Source organism: Mastomys coucha, unplaced genomic scaffold, assembly GCF_008632895.1.
Source record: "Mastomys coucha isolate ucsf_1 unplaced genomic scaffold, UCSF_Mcou_1 pScaffold17, whole genome shotgun sequence".
Classification (NCBI taxonomy): domain Eukaryota; kingdom Metazoa; phylum Chordata; class Mammalia; order Rodentia; family Muridae; genus Mastomys; species Mastomys coucha.
In genome coordinates this window covers 29,707,937-29,724,047 of record NW_022196899.1, presented here as the reverse complement: position 1 = coordinate 29,724,047, position 16,111 = coordinate 29,707,937, and the positions used below count along the sequence as shown (strand labels likewise).

Sequence of the window (16,111 nt, the reverse complement as noted above, 5' to 3'; positions counted from 1 at the left end):
TTGTGATAAAAACTGCATGGTATTGGTACAGTGACAGGCAGGCAGATCAATGGAATAGAACTGAAGACTCAGAAATGAACCCACGTACCTATGGCCACTTGATCTTTGACAAAGGAGCTAAAACCATCCAGTGGAAAAAGGACACCATTTTTAACAAATGGTGCTGGCTCAACTGGCAGTTAGCATGTAGAAGAAGGCAAATTGATCCATCCTTATCTCCTTGTACAAAGCTCAAGTCCAAGTGAATCAAGGACCTCCACATAAAACCAGATACACTGAAACTAGTAGAAAAGAAAGTGGGGAAGAGCCTCAAACACATAGACACAGGGGAAATTTTCCTGAACAGAACACCAATAGCTTATGCTCTAAGATTAAGAATTGACAAATGGGACCTCATAAAATTACAAAGCTTCTGTAAGGTAAAAGACACTGTCAATGAGATAAAACGGCAACCAACAAGTTGGGAAAAGATCTTTACTAATCCTATATCTGATAGAGGGCTAATATCCAATATATACAAAGAACTCAAGAAGTTAGACTCCAGAGAAACAAATAACCCTATTTAAAAAATGGGGTATAGAGCTAAACAAAGAATTCTCAACTGTCAAATACCAAATGGCTGAGCAACACCAAAAGAAATGTTCAACATCCTTAGTCATCAGGAAAATGCAAATCAGAACAACACTGAGATTACACCTCACACTAGTTAGATTGGCTAGGATAAAAAGCTCAGGTGACAGCAGATGCTGGTGAGATTGTGGAGAAAGAGGGAACACTCCTTCACTGTTGGTGGAATTGTAAGCTGGTACTCTGGAAATCAGTTTGGCGGTTCCTCCGGAAATTGGGTATAGTACTACCAGAGGACCCAGGGTATATGCCCTGGGTATACCACTCCTGGGCATATACCCAGAAGATGCTCTAACATGTAATAAGGACGCATGCTCCACTGTGTTCATAGCAGCCTTATTTATATTAGCCTAGAAGATCGAAATACACAAAGTACAAACCACAAACCATAAGAAACTCAAGAAGGAAGCCTAAAATGAGGATACTTCGTTCCTTTTTAAAAGGGGGAACAAAATACCCATGGAAGGAGTTGTAGAGGCTAACTATGGAGCAGAGACTAAAGGAAGGACAGACAATTCAGAATCTGATCCACCTGGGAATCCTTCTCATATTCAATCAACAAATCTAGACAGTATTGTGGATGCCACCAAGTGCTGGCTTACAGAAGCCTGATATAGCTGTCTCCTGAGAGGCTCTGATAGTACCCAACTAATACAGAAGTAGAGGCTCACAGCCATCCATTGAACTGAGTACAGGCTCCCCAATGAAGGAGGTAGAGAAAGGACCCAAGGAACTGAAGGGTTTACAGCCCCTTAGGATGAACAACAATATGAACTAACTAGTACCCTCAGACCTCCCAGGGGTCTAAAACTCCAACCAAAGAGTACACATGGTGGGACTCATGGCATGCATATACAGCATGCGTATAGCAGAGCATTGCCAAATTGTGGTCATCAATGGGAGGAGAGGACCTTGGTCCTGTGAAGGTTCTATGCCCCAGTGTAGGGGAATGTCAGGGCCAGTAAGCAGGAGGGGGTGGGATGGTGAGCAGGAAGAGGAGGGAGGGAACAGGGGATTGTTTTAGTTCTTGTTTTTTTTCTTTTACTTTATTTTTTTCCTTTTTTTTTTTTTGAGGGGAACCTTTGAAAAGAGATATTGTAAATAAAGAAAACATCTAAAGAAAAAAAAAAAGCAGCAGCAGCAGCAAACGGAATGCACTTCGTCTCAACAGCGCTCTCTCTACTTCACTCTCCAGAGCCTCGTCCTGCTTGCCCCTCAAATGCTCACCTTCAAAGGTTGTTTGGATGATCAACCTTTGACTATATAAGACTCTGTTGCTGTGACAAATGCTGCAAGTTCAAGTAATTTAAGAGAGGAAGAGATATTTGACTTACACTTCTAGGTTACAGCCCACTTACGGAGGAACTCAACAGGCACTTTAAATCAGATCTGCTTGATATTCCATGAAAACTTACCTCTGGCCTAATCAGGAAATGCTTACAGCCAAGGAAGCATATCAGGAGCCATGGAGGAATGCTGCTTACTGGCTTACTTGTTCAGTCTCTTGGTGATCTATATGTGTATCCCAAGACCACCTGCCTAGGAGTGGTCCTGCTCACAATAGGCTGGATCCTCTTCCATCATTTAATAAAGATAATCTCTCTCCCAGACATGTCCACAGGCCACTCTGATCTAGAGGATTCCTCAATTGAGGTTTTTCTTTTGCATGATTTGAGGCTGTGCTATGTTGACAATCAAAGCTAACTAGAACAGCATCTAGCTTGACAGAATTCTGCCTTATCCTCATGAGTGCTGAGATTATAAGTGTGCTCCAGCATACTTGGCTGTGTGTGTGTGTATATGTGAGATAGAGAGAAAGAGAGGGGGGTAATATGTGTGTGTGCAGTCCTCTTTCTGAATAAGTATGGAGTCAACATCTGATGAGTCTCTGATAAGTGGATATTGGCCTAGAAGATCGGAATACATGAAGTACAATCCACAAACCACAAGAAACTCAAGAAGGAAGACCAAAATGTGGACACTTCATTCCTTCTTAAAAGGGGGAACAAAATACCCATGGAAGGAGTTGCAGAGACTAACTATGGAGCAGAGACTGAAGGAAGGACAATCCAGCCTGATATAGCTGTCTCTTGAGAGGCTCTAACAGTACCTGATTAATACAGAAGTAGAGGCTCACAGCTGTCCATTGAACTGAGTACAGGGTCCCCAATGAAGGAGCTAGAAAAAGGATCCAAGGAGCTGAAGGGTTTGCAGCCCCTTAGGACAAACAACAATATGAGCTCCCAGGGACTAAACCACCAACCAAAGAGTACACATGATGGGACTAATTGTTCCAGCAGCAGATGTATAGTAGAGGATGGCCAAGTCGGTCATCAATGGGAGGAGAGGCCCTTGCCCCTGTGAAGGTTCTATGTGACAGTGTGGGGTAATGCCAGGGCCAGAAAGTGAGAGAGGGTGTGGTGGGGAGCAGGGGGAGGGAGCAGGGTACAGGGGTTTGTTCTTGTTGTTTTGGGAGTTTTTTTTTGGAGGGGAAATTGGGAAAGGAGATATTGTATGATATGTAAAAATTTTTTTTAAAAAAGAAAGAAACTGAGGAAGATATCAGAAGATGAAGAGATCTCCCATGCTCATGCCCATGGCTACCTAACAAAAGCAATCTATAGATTCAATGCAATCCCCATCAAAATTCCAACTCAATTCTTTATAGAACTTGAAAGAGCAATTATCAACTTCATATGGAAAACAACAAACAAACAAACAAACAAAACAAAAAAACAAAAAACCTAGGATAGCTAAAAACAATCCTGTACAATAAAAAAATTTCTGAAGGTATCATTATCCCTGATTTCAAGCTATACCATAGAGCAATAGTTGTAAAAACTACATTGTATTTGCATAAAAACAGATATCTTGATCAGTGGAATAGAATCAAAACCCAGAAATAAACTCACACACCTATGGACACTTGACTTTTGACAAAGATGCCAAAATCATACAATGAAAAAAAGAAAGCATCTTTAACAAATAGTGCTGATCTAACTGGATGTTGGCATGTAGAAGAATGCAAGTAAATTGATATTTATCACCCTACAGGAAACTCTAGTCAATCTTCTTTATCTCAAATATTTGTAATTTTCACTGACTTTTTTTTTTTAAAGATTTATTTTTATTTTATGTGTATGGGTGTTTTGTATGTATGCTTATGCACTGTAGTGGCTATTCTTGGTTGTCAATTTGACTATATCTGGAATGAACTACAATCCAGAATTGGAAGATTCACTCTTATTCTGATCTTGAGGCTGGGAGATAAAAGTTTCTGACCTGGATCTTGGCATGGAGATCTTAAGGCATAATGGCTATGAATTCCAGGAGACTAAAGCAAGGATAGCTCTGAGTTCAGGGTCATCTGGGACAAAGCAAGTCCCAGATCCCATCCAGGTGTGGTGGTACACACCTTTAATCTGGGCCACACCTTCTGCTGGAGACCTACATAAGGTCATTGAAAGAAGGACGATTCTTTGACTGCTTTCCTTGTGGGCTAGATCCTTGGACTTCTGGTCAGCTGTTGCTGACCATTGTTGGGGAGTTGGACTACAGATTGTAAGTGTTGTGGCCCACCAGTGTCGGTACCTGTGTGAGAATGTGCTGGGTCATTTTTAATACTTCCAGCAACAGGCTGGAACCTGGAGGCAATAGTTAATGCAGAAACTATGGAAGGGTGCTGCTTACTGGCTTGCTTCACATGGCTTGCTCAGCCTCCTTTCTTATAGAACCCAGGACCAGGTATGGCACCACCCACAATGGATTGGGCCTTGCCCCATCAATCACTAATTAAGAAAATGCTCTATGGGATGATCTTCAGCCCCATCTTATGAAGGCAGTTTCTCAATTGAGATTTTATCCTCTCAGGTGATTATACTCTTCGTCAAGTTGACATAATCTAGACAGCACATCTTCCCATTTCAGAATCAATCATGTTTGTCTCAAAATGTCCTCTAAGACCTCATTTCCAGGGATATGTTGGCACTGTGACAAAGTGAAAGGATACCAGCAAAACAACCCCAGAGTAAAAACACTGTTGTCTTAGTTATTACTGCTGTGAAGAGACACCATGAGCAGGGCAACTCTTATAAAGGAAAAGTTGGGGCTGGTTCACAACTTCAGAGGTTTAGTCCATTTTTTATTATGGCAGAAAGCATAGCAGCAGACATGTAGACATCATGCAGGAGAAATAGTTTAGAGTTCTACATCTTGATATACAGGCAGCAGGTGATTGAGACACGCTGGCCAGACTTGAGCTCCTTAGGCCTCGAAGTATGATTGTTCTCCATATAGAACACCATAGCATAATATAAAATGAATTAATTGCATGTCAATCTCCACAGCCTTAGAGTCCTTGGCTTGTTCTCCTGAACCATTTGTCCTTGTTAGGTGGGTGAACACCCAAGCTATGTAGAGGCAGGAAGCTTCATCTGTCACCTCCAGATAGGAATGTTGTTTCCCCTTTAGAAGTCAATGTTCTTGCCATTCACTGACAAATGTATCTGTAACTTTTTAAAAAGATTTATTTATTTGTTTTATGTACATGAGCCCACACTGTAGTTGTACCAATAGTTGTGAGCCTTCATCTGGTTGTTAGGAATTGACTTTTAAGACCTCTGCTCGCTCCAGTAGATCCCGCACCCTCAGGCCCAAAGACTTATTTATTATTATATGTAAGTACACTGTAGATGTCTTCAGACACACCAGAAGAGGGCATCAGATCTCATTATGGGTGGTTGTGAACCACCATGTGGTTGCTGGGATTTGAACTCAGGATCTCCAGAAGAGCAGTCTGTGCTCTTACCTGCTGAGCCATCTCACCAGCCCCATATCTGTAACTTTTATTTAAGAAATGTTTTATAGAGTGTTTGCCAGGCACACACAAGGCCTGGACTTGATTCACAGCACCACCAGAGAAACCAAACAAAACATGAAGAGAAAAGCCAAAACCAAGAGTGGGCTGGAGGTCTGTTGTCTATTGGTATTAAGTTATACCAAGAAAAAGCAGATCAAAACAGATGGAGAAAACATGAAGCAAACAAGATGGCCAATAGCAAAAGTCAGTTGGTATCCTACATAGGAGCAGTATAGTAATTATTGAAACTTGAAATTATAAGAATGGCATTGAAAGAACAGCCCAACATTGAAGTAATAAAGTACGTCTTAATAAAACATAAACATACATTCATGGCCTCTTGAGACTTGGTTGAGAGAGAAGCTGAAGGGGCCCAAGTGAGGATGCCTTAATCCCACTTGGAAGGGAGAAGAAAGCAATCAATGAAGGCAGAGGGAGGGAGGGACCTGGGTGGGAAAGTGAACAGGGAGGAGAAAAGGGGAACATGGCCAGGTATTGGGGGGAGGGGGGGAACAAGAGTAAAGCTCTAAGGGCCAGTAGGAAGAATGGAAACTTAATTCCTGGGACCAAGTATCAAGAAAATAAACTTTACTGTTCTGGATGCTTGAAATGGCTACATCTCCTATAGGATTGCCTACTAGTGTCGTCTTGGGGTCTTGAGGTAATGTTAGACACCACACAGTGAGACCCAGTATGATAGACAGCCACTTTATAATGCTACTTAAACATTCCATTGATACAATGGTTCATGAATGCTCATAAATTATGATGTGGAACATTAGTATTGAGTTTCAGAGCTTCTCCACAATCCTAGGAAAGTTGTCAACACCTGCTTTCTGGAACTTTCTGCTCAGGATCAGGCTTTGGGAGATGCCTGGGAAGCCAAGGAAGAGTCAAGCAGGAAACCTTGCTGTTCTTACTTTGTCTTTTTTTTTTTTTTTTTTTTTTTTTTTTTTTTTTTTTTTTTTTTTTTTTTTTTTTTTTTTTTTTTTTTTTTTTTTTTAGCATGATGGATGTTGCAAAATGTCCTCTCACTAAAGTTTTTGACTGCTCATTGTAACATACCAATTCCAATTTGTTTTCATACATGTTTTAAGATTTTATATCTAAGCATGTCTGCATGAATGTGTGTGTGTCGGTCTGTCTGTCTGTCCCTGGAGGCCAGGAGAGGTGTCAGATTCCTTGGAGTTGGGGTAACAGGCAGTTGTGAGCTTCCTGACATGGCTGCTAAGAACCTCAGCTCTCTCACAAAACTCAGGTCTCACAAAACTCAGGTCCTTGAGGAGAAGAGCAGAATGTGGTTTTTACTGCTAATTATTATTGAATATTAATTATTAATTATTATCATAGCCCCCTTTATTCATGTTTTAATGGTTCATGTTTTAATGTTGAAAATTTTGAAGTTGGTATTTAGAATTTAATGCTCTTATTTCCACTAGAGCTTGAATCCATGTCTTTCTTAGAACTCCACTCTTCAGCTTGCATTTGTATGGCACACAGCATGAGTGCATGGAGTATTACTTGTGTCCGAGCATATAAGTGGAGGCTAGAGAAGGTCATTGTGTATCCTTCCCCATCACTCTCAGCCTTACCCTCCTAGAGATAGGTTTTCTCATTAGACTTGCAGCTCTCCATTTTGGAAGTAGGCTGGCTACTTGGAAGTGACCCCCATCCTAGCTGCCTGGAAGTCAGTATTCTGCTAGCAGCCTTTAGATGAAGATGTAGAACTTAGTTACTCCTGGACCATGACTGCTTGGAGGCTGCCATATTTCCACCTTGATGACACTGGACTGAACCTCTGAACCTGTACGCCAGCCCTAATTAAATGTTATCTTTTATAAGAGTTGCCTTGGTCATGGTGTGTGTTCACAGCAGTAAAACCCTAAGACACAAATGTAAAGCCCCAATGTGGGGCTCAAGTACAAGAAGTACAGTGAAGGGCACCAGAGAAGGGAAGCATGGGCAAAAGATTTGGGCCAGTGGCCAATAAACCCTATAAGAACGGTACAAGGTAATGGTAGAATGCTTTTTGTATATGTGTTTAGAGTTATGTTAAAATCTAGAGAAGCAAAGATAATTCTCATAGATACTTTTAGTCTTTGGACTTTAATTAGAGATAGTTTATACCCTAGACATGAGAGGGAGGGTGGGTTTCAGAAAAGCAGTCCTCCTCGCTATCCAGGGATGCTTTGGTGAAAGAGAAGGAAGATGAAAGTAAGCTGTTCCAGAGCTCTCCTAGGGACAGGAGGAGGTTCCCACTGGGGAAATGCCTAGTTCTGGTTCTGAGTCCCTTAGTTAGGATATCTGGGTCCCTCTGGTGGCACATGTAGTTCCCTTCCCTTTCTGTCTATTGTCTTTCTTTGGTGCACTAGTCTGTCCATGTTTGTCAGTTTATACCTGTGGTTTTCGTTTTGCTGCTTAATTGTTGCTCTGTTTCGTATTCAAAAGAGAAAAAAATGGTTAAAATTTTATCTGCTTGTCTTTCACCCTTTGATTTAGTTTTAACTCATTTCAAAAAAAAAAAAAAGCAAGCAGTCTCAATTGACACACACACAAAAAAACCCTGGTAAGTTGCCCTGTACCTAGGAGTCTAGCACAACAAGCCACTCTTAAAGGGGCCATCAGCTTCTCGGCTGTTTCTCCTACGAAAATCTCTGTGACTGTGATTATTGGGTTCAGAAAGTGACAAGGTGCTCCTTTCTTGAAATTTCAGCAGGAAAAAGTACAAAAATTTTGTCTAGCCTAAGTAAGTAAAATGTGTGTGGTCACTTCATGTTTTGTTTCTGACTGATCCTAAATGTATAAATATGTTCTGCATGTCTTGGTTATAGATTGTTGGCTTACAAGTTATTGGGTATTGTTAAAAATTTGTAACATTGATAACAAAAAGTTGGCTTAAAACTGGTAACTCAGGGTTGAACTCATTCTGGGCAACAACAAATGGCATGAGCCAAACTAGTGAAACAAGTCTCTAAAGATACCTCTAAATTGAGATATTTTATGTAATTCCTGTCCTATAAACCAGACAAAAGATAGGATTTAAAAGAATGTTTCTTTAATGAGGTATCAAAAGCTGCACTGTCATACACAAAGAAACTGGCATCCAAACTGTGTAACATGAAAGTAATACACTTGGTATTGATTTTAGAGAGACTGGATTGTTTACATTGTTAAAAATTGGTTTTGCAGGGAACCAAATACCCACAGAAGGAGTTGCAGAGACTAACTATGAAGCAGAGACCGAAGGAAGGGCAAGCCAGCCTAAATATAGCTATCTCCTGAGAGGTTCTGACAGTACCTGACTAATACAGAAGTAGAGGCTCACAGCCATCCATTGATCTGAGTACAGAGTCCCTAGTGAAGGAGTTAGAGAAAGGACCAATGGAGCTGAGGGGTTTGCAGCCCCTTAGGACGAACAACAATATGAACTAACTAGTACCCTCAGAGCTCCCAGGGTCTCAACCACCAACCAAGGACTGCACATGGAGGGGTCTGATTGTTCTGGCAGCATGTGTATAGTAGAGGATTGCAATTTGATCATCAATAGGAGGAGAGGAGCTCAGCCCTGTGAAAGTTCTGTGCCCCAGTGTAGGGGAATGCCAGGGCCAATAAGTGGGAGAGGGTGGGGTGGCAGGCATGGGGAGGGGGGAGGCAACAGGGGTTTGTTTTTGTTGTTTTTGTTTGTTTCTTTGTTTTTTGGAGGGGAAACTGGGAATGGGGAAATTTACATGTAAATAAAATATCTAATAAAAAAATTGGTTTTGCTTTCCAAAATTAGGGTTATGCTTTGATATTGCAAAAAAAAAAAAACTTTTACAAAAAATATAGTTTAATATACATAAAGCTAATGGAACATTGTCAGTTTACAACTCAATCACAAGCTCAAGATTTTAATTCCCCTTAGAATTCACTCATATTTGTAATTAAGAAAAAAGTCAGGCAAGTGTAAATTATTGCAAGATTTATGAAAGGTTAATGAAACTATGGAACTTATAGGAGCACTACAACCTGGCTTACCTACTCCAGCTGCAACTCCAAAAAATCTCATATAAAATTATTATAGATTTAAAATATTGCTTCCATACTATTCCTTTGCATCCTGATAATTGCAAACTGCATTTAGTGTGCTTGCTTGTAATTCTGAAGAACCCATGAAGCGATATCATTGGAAAGCTTTGCCTCAGGGAATGGCTAATAGCCCTACATTATGTTAAAAAAATTGCTGCTGCTTCAGTATAAGAAGTTGGGACTTTGTACCCTTCTGTGTATTTTTTATTACATGGATGATATCTTATTAGCTGATCCTTCTGGAGGAGTTTTATTATAAGTCTTTGCTCTTACATAAGCATTAAAATCTTGGGGATTAGTTGTTGCTACAGAAAGATTCAAAATCAATATCCTTTTCAATATTTGAGATATCAGTTATATCCTAAACAAATTGTGGCACAGAAAATTCAAATAAAAAAAGATAATTTACTTACCTTACAGTTTTCAAAAGCTTCTAGAAGATGTTAATTGGCTAAGACCTCATCTAAAGCATTTTCAAGGGGGATGCAAATCCTAATTCCCTTCAAGAATTAACTGATGAGGGGTGAATAGCTTTGCAGAAAGTAGAGGAAGCTATTAGCCAACCACAGATACATTGTACAGACTATGATCAATTCTTGGCTGTTTGGATTCTTGATACTTCACATGCAAGGGGTCATTAATGTGGATTCATCTTTCTTCTTCTCCAAAGAACGTCTTAACACCCTATTATGAAGCTGCTACCATGTTAATACACTATTTTAGAATAGAATCATGAAAGTATTTTGAGAATGAACCTGATGAAACATTCATACCTCATTTCAAATAGCAATTAAGTTGGTTAATGCAGAATACTTATATTTGGCCTATTGCATGTGCAAACTTTTCAGGAAAAATTCATAATCATTATCCAAAAGACACGTTGTTACAATTTACCTCTGTGCATGCTTTTGTATTTCCTGTAAATTTGTGCATGCAGTCCATAGAGAATGTGCTTACTCTATTTACAGACAGCTCATCTAATGGTAACTCCATATATATAACTAGATCACATGTTTACTCTCTTGAGTTTTCCTTGCTTCAGCACAAATAACTGAATTAGATGTTTTAGCTGCTGTTTTTGAAATGTTGAAAAAAAATCAAGCTTTCAATTTGTTTTTTTAAATCATTATATTCATTTATATTTCAAATTATATCCCCCTTCCTGGTTACTCCTCCACCAACCCTCCATCCCATTCCCCTCTCTACCCACCCCTTTGCCTCTATGAGGTTGCTCCCCCACCCATTCACCTACTCCTGCCTCACCCCTCTAACATCCTCCTGTGCTGGGGCATCAAGCCTTCCTCCCCTCCCATTAATGTCATATAAGGCCATCTTCTACTACATATGTATCTGGAGTCCTGGCTCTCCCCATGTATACTCTTTGGTTGGTGATTTAATCCCTTGGAGCTCTGGGTGATCCAGTTAGTTGACATTGTGTTTCTTATGGGGTCTCACTCAATCCCCTTTCAGCTTCTTCAGTTCTGCTCCTAGCTCTTCCACTGGGATCCCTGGGCTCAGTCCAATGGCTGGCTATAAATATATGCATCTGTATTGGTCAAGTGCTGGTAGAACCTCTCAGATAACATCCATATCAGTCAGGTTCCTGTCAGCAAGCTTTCAATTTATATACTGATACCCAATATATTATAGCTCATGGCTTACAATTGCTTGAAATTATTCCTTTTTTTTAAAAAAAAAAAGATGTTGCTAATTTTCAAATTTTGCAATTATTTATGCAAATACAACTCAATTTAAAAGAACATACTGTTCCTTACTTTAGAGGACATTTAAGAGCTCATACTGGATTGCCCAGACCCCTTAGTGAGGGCAATGCCACAACAGATTTGCATACCAGGCAGATTATAGGCCTTATACAGGAAGAATTAGCCAAACAATCTTATTCCTTACATCATCAAAATAGTAATAGCTTGAGACAGCAATTTGGTATTTCTAGAGAATATGCACATCAAATGGTAAAGACTTGTCTTCAGTTTCTTCCTGTACTACATAACGGTGTTAATCCTCAAGGACTTGTGTCTAATCAATTATAACAAGTAGATGTTATTCCTGTTTCTGATTTTGGAAAATTAAAATATGTGCAGGTAGACTATTGCTACCTTCTCAGGCTTTCTTGTTGCAGCTGCTTTAACAGGAGAAGCAACTAAAAATGTAATTACTCATTGCCTACATTGTTTCTCTAAGCTGGGTGTTTCAAATCAGATTAAAACAGATAATGGAACTGGCTATTGCAGTTAAGTATTTGGACGTTCTGTTGACAATTTAATATAACCCAAATTACTGGGATTTTTACAACTGTCAAGGACAAGGTATTGTGGAATGGGCTCATGGAACTTGAAAACAATCTTCATAAAATAAAAAGGAAGGAATTATATCCCTGTATACCACAAATTTATTTAAATCATGCCTTTTATTTTAAAAATTTAAAAATTTGGAGGCCAAGATACCCTCTGCTGAGTGCCTATGGCATCCTACAACTGGGCATACTTATGCCTAGGTGAAATGGAAGGATCCACTTCCATGCATATGGCATGGTCCCAATCAGGTATTAATATGGGGAAGAGGGCATGTTTGTGTTTTTTCTTCAGGACAATGAAGGAGTGTGGTAACTGTCAGAGCAATTGGTGAAACATGTTGATGCTGGAACAAAGAATGATGCTGACTGTGAGCTTGCTGAATGCCTGGACAATGGTGACAGGGAAGCTGTATTGGGCATATGTTCCTGACCTACTTTTACTTGCCTATATCCCAGATTGAACAAGCTGCCTTGCCTCAAGCTTTTAGACCTTGTGGGACAAAGAAAAGGGAGACTGTGAAAACTGCCTTCAAAAATTAATCAAATAAAGAAGTTGTTCTAATGACCCTGCTCTTTCCTTTAATGTGAAGTATTGAAGGAAAAGACAGTGGACATTTAGAGGGCTGGTTCTGTACATTTTCAGAGACATATTTGAAAACCGACAACTACCTTGTATGAAGTTACGTTGACAGTGGATAAAATTGGGATAGAACCTGGATTTAGGAGAATGACAGGATCTAGATTTTGAACAAATGTTAGTGTATGTGTTAAGGCTCCTAATCTTTTATTAAATGGTCATGTTAAAATTATTTTATTTCTCCTACAGTATTTAATGTAAGTTGTGTAGATTGTACACTTTCTAATTGTGTTGGTGTATGGAAACCTGGCATATCTGTTACAGTAGTCTATCAACCAGCTTTTGTTTTCTTCCTTGTGAGTACAATAGGGCCTTGGTATTCTGAGAAAAGCTTGCAGATATTGGAAGAAGTGAGTCAGGCTTTAAGGAGAAGCAAGAGGGTAGTGGACTTGATTATTGATGGTATAACAGCTTTGATTACATTAATAGCTAACACCATTGCTTCTGTAATTATTTTGACACAAGAAGACAGCTACTTTTGCTAATCATTTAGCAAAAAATATTACTAATGCTCTGAGAGAGCCTTTTAGAATAGAAAACTGATGCTCTCAATAGCAAATATGATACTACTCAAATTATTAGAGAGGACGTTGAGAGTTTCAGAGTAAGAAGTCATCTCGAGTGTCATGCTAAATATCAATGGATTTGTGTCACTTCCAAAATTCATAATGACAGTCATTATAATTGGCATAAAATTCAAAGATACTTGCAAGGTATTCGGCACAAAATATTCATGATTTAAGGTCAGTATTTCCATCTTGGTCAAGCTTCAAGAATGGCATATATAGTTTGATCATGCTGGCTCTTCTTGCCCTGGGAATACTTTTATTCCTGCCTATTTTGATAAAACTTGCCTTTACCAACATGAACATGTTGGCGGCCAAAATACATGACTCGAAACTAAAAATGGATCCCCAGACAGTTATTAATTTAACAGGCTGGCAGTCAAAGATGGGTAAGATTCTATACAGAGCCTTACCAACCTAAGACAGAAATGCATTGCTTTTGATAATGCATATTCCAGGACTGGTAAGGAAGGCTTTCTTGTCAGAACAACCTCAGACAGACGAGGTCTTGTTTATGAAATAGAAAGGGGGAAGATGTGGAGAGCTCTTGGTCTCTCCTTGAGACTCTGTTGGCTGGCTGAGCTGACTGGGAGTGGTCATCCACTCCCAGTGACACACTTCCACCAACGAGGCCACACCTCCTAATGGTGCCACGCCCAGATGACTAAGCATTCAGACAGGAGTCTGTGGGGGCATTCTTAGTCAATCCACCACAGCTGTCACATGCTAGGCTTCCAGGACCAGACCACAGTGAAGTGGAAAGATGTATCAGGAAAAAACTTACAGCATCCCCTCCCTTACATACCAGAACTCTTAAGAACAGACTACGCTTCCATTCTCCCCTCTAACCCTACACAAACCATCCTGGAGCCAGAGGGAACTTCACCTTTCAGTTCATTGCAGTGGTGCCAGTAATTCATAAATATTCTTTTTCTTTTTTTAACTTTTATTTTGAGACAGGGTCTCTCTATGTAGACCAGGCTGGTCTCAGAGGCTGGTCTCTGCCTTTGCCTCCCAGTCTCTGTTGGGATTAAAGGTGTGTGCCACCATTCTTTGGGCGCATAAACTATATGTGTGGCTGTGCACATGGGTACAGATGCCTAGGAAGACCAGAGGTATTGGATTCCTTGGAGTGTTAGGTAGTCGTTAGCTGCCTGGAAACTGAACTTGGGTCTTCTGCAAGCATATTATGTGCTCTTAACCACTGAGCTATCTCTCCAACTCCACTTCCTAATTATAAACTTCCACAGCTTTAAAAATCTATATAATCTGTGGGTCCTAAAGGTATTCCAATGTTTTCCTCCTAATTACTTTACCTACTTCAATTGTTTTTTCATTTCAAAGTGGATCTCATATTTAATAATTATTCTTTCTCTTTTATTTTTAACTATGTAAATATGTGTTTATGGGTACGTGCATGAAAATACAGGTGTTCAAGGAGGCAAGAGAATGCTTCTGGATTATAGACAGTAGTGAGTTACCTGACAAGCAGGATGAAAACTGAATTATGGTCCTCTCTGAGAGCAATACATACTCTTAACCACTGAGCTATCTTTCCATCGCCTTAACCCTTATTCTGATCTACTCTACCTACATTCCACTCCTAAGCTTACTAAAATCTGAGTATACCCCACCCTATCTTTGGTTGTTTATTCTCCCACAACTACTGAAATTAAAGGGGACACTGTTATTGGATAGCATGACAATTGCATAGTGATAACATCAAATGGCTGTGGTTGATTCTGCAATTAATACTCTACACAGAGTTTACACAGAGAACTTATGCCACGCAGTTTGAGCTCCTATCTGAGGTATTTTCTAAACTACACAATACTGCCACATTGAGGTCTCACCCATATACTACAAATACTTCAACAGAAAGGACACATCTAATAAAAATGCAAACCAATATACATGTAAAAATACCAAACAATAACTTAAGAAATGTGAAAACCAGGTTAATGACTCTTTGATAACCATAGACAGCACAAGTCTGGGAGGCAACGGTGCATCTATGTCCTTAGCAAAAATGGTAAATGCTGAGACCTTCATGAACAAAGGCTATGAGCCAGCTTGTCAGAAAGATATTAAGGAGATTTGGGGAGTGGTGATTATAGGGCAAGATCCCACCCAGCTAAATTTATTGTTTGTGCTTTCAAAGGCAGGTTGATTCCTGAGTTCAAGGTCAACCTGAGAAAGCTAGTTTAGGCCCAGGAGTGGTGGGAATGGTAATCTCAAGACAAGATCCCACCCAGCTAGTTTACTGTCTGTGCTTACAAAGCCAGGGAGATCTCTGAATTCATGTTTTGTTTTGTTTTAAATGTGCTTGCTGTCTCTAAGAATCAAGGGGCTGGGATCATGAAATGCTGATTCGTGGGATATTCAAAAGAGAACCTGGAGTAAATGACTAAGTTGATATGTAAATAAAAGACTGGTTTTTTTGTTCTGCAAGAAATGAGCTATCCAGAGAGCTTTTAGAATTTTTTCAAGCAGAAGAGGGTTGTCTGGAAAGCTGTATTGAGCAGAACACATGCCATCATTTTTCTGCTGCTCTCAAACAACCCTTCTGTCAGGGAACCCCCTGAAAGCTGAGGCTGGTCTCTAGTGATAGTGTATTTTTAAATACTTAAATAATTGCCATGCTGGTGAGAATGTGGAGAAAGGAACACTTCCATTGCTGGTGGTATTGCAAACTGATAGAACCACTCTAGAAATTAACCTGGAGGTTCCTTAGAAAATTGGAACTAGTTCTATCTGAAGACCCAGCTATATCACTCTTGGGCATATACCCAAAAGATGCTCCACCGTATCACAAGGACACATGTTCCACAATGTTCATAGCATCCTTATTTGTAATAGCTAAAAGCTAGAAACAACCCTTAATGGAAGAATGGATACAGAAAATGTGGTACATTTATACAATGGAATACTCTCAGCTATGAAAAATGACTTCATGAATTTTGCAAGCAAGTGGATGGAGATAGAAAATATCATTTTGAGTGAGATAACCAAGACCCAAAAGAATATACATGGTATGTACT

The 16,111-nt window shown here is 39.7% G+C and overlaps 1 protein-coding gene across 4 annotated transcripts in view; it reads right to left on the bottom strand.

Moving 5' to 3' along the window:
* Positions 1 to 16,111, bottom strand: part of Acad9 (acyl-CoA dehydrogenase family member 9) — a 50,301-nt gene that overhangs the window by 7,721 nt on the left and 26,469 nt on the right. Inside the window, exon 19 of one of the 4 annotated variants that reach the window (XM_031376625.1) lies at positions 4,740 to 5,138. The exons of 2 other annotated variants lie outside the window; for them this stretch is intronic. The gene's annotated coding sequence lies outside the window, so the exon portion shown is untranslated. Of the gene's footprint in view, positions 1 to 4,739; positions 5,139 to 16,111 lie in introns of those variants that run through there. One more of the 4 variants, XM_031376627.1, reaches the window with a different exon arrangement.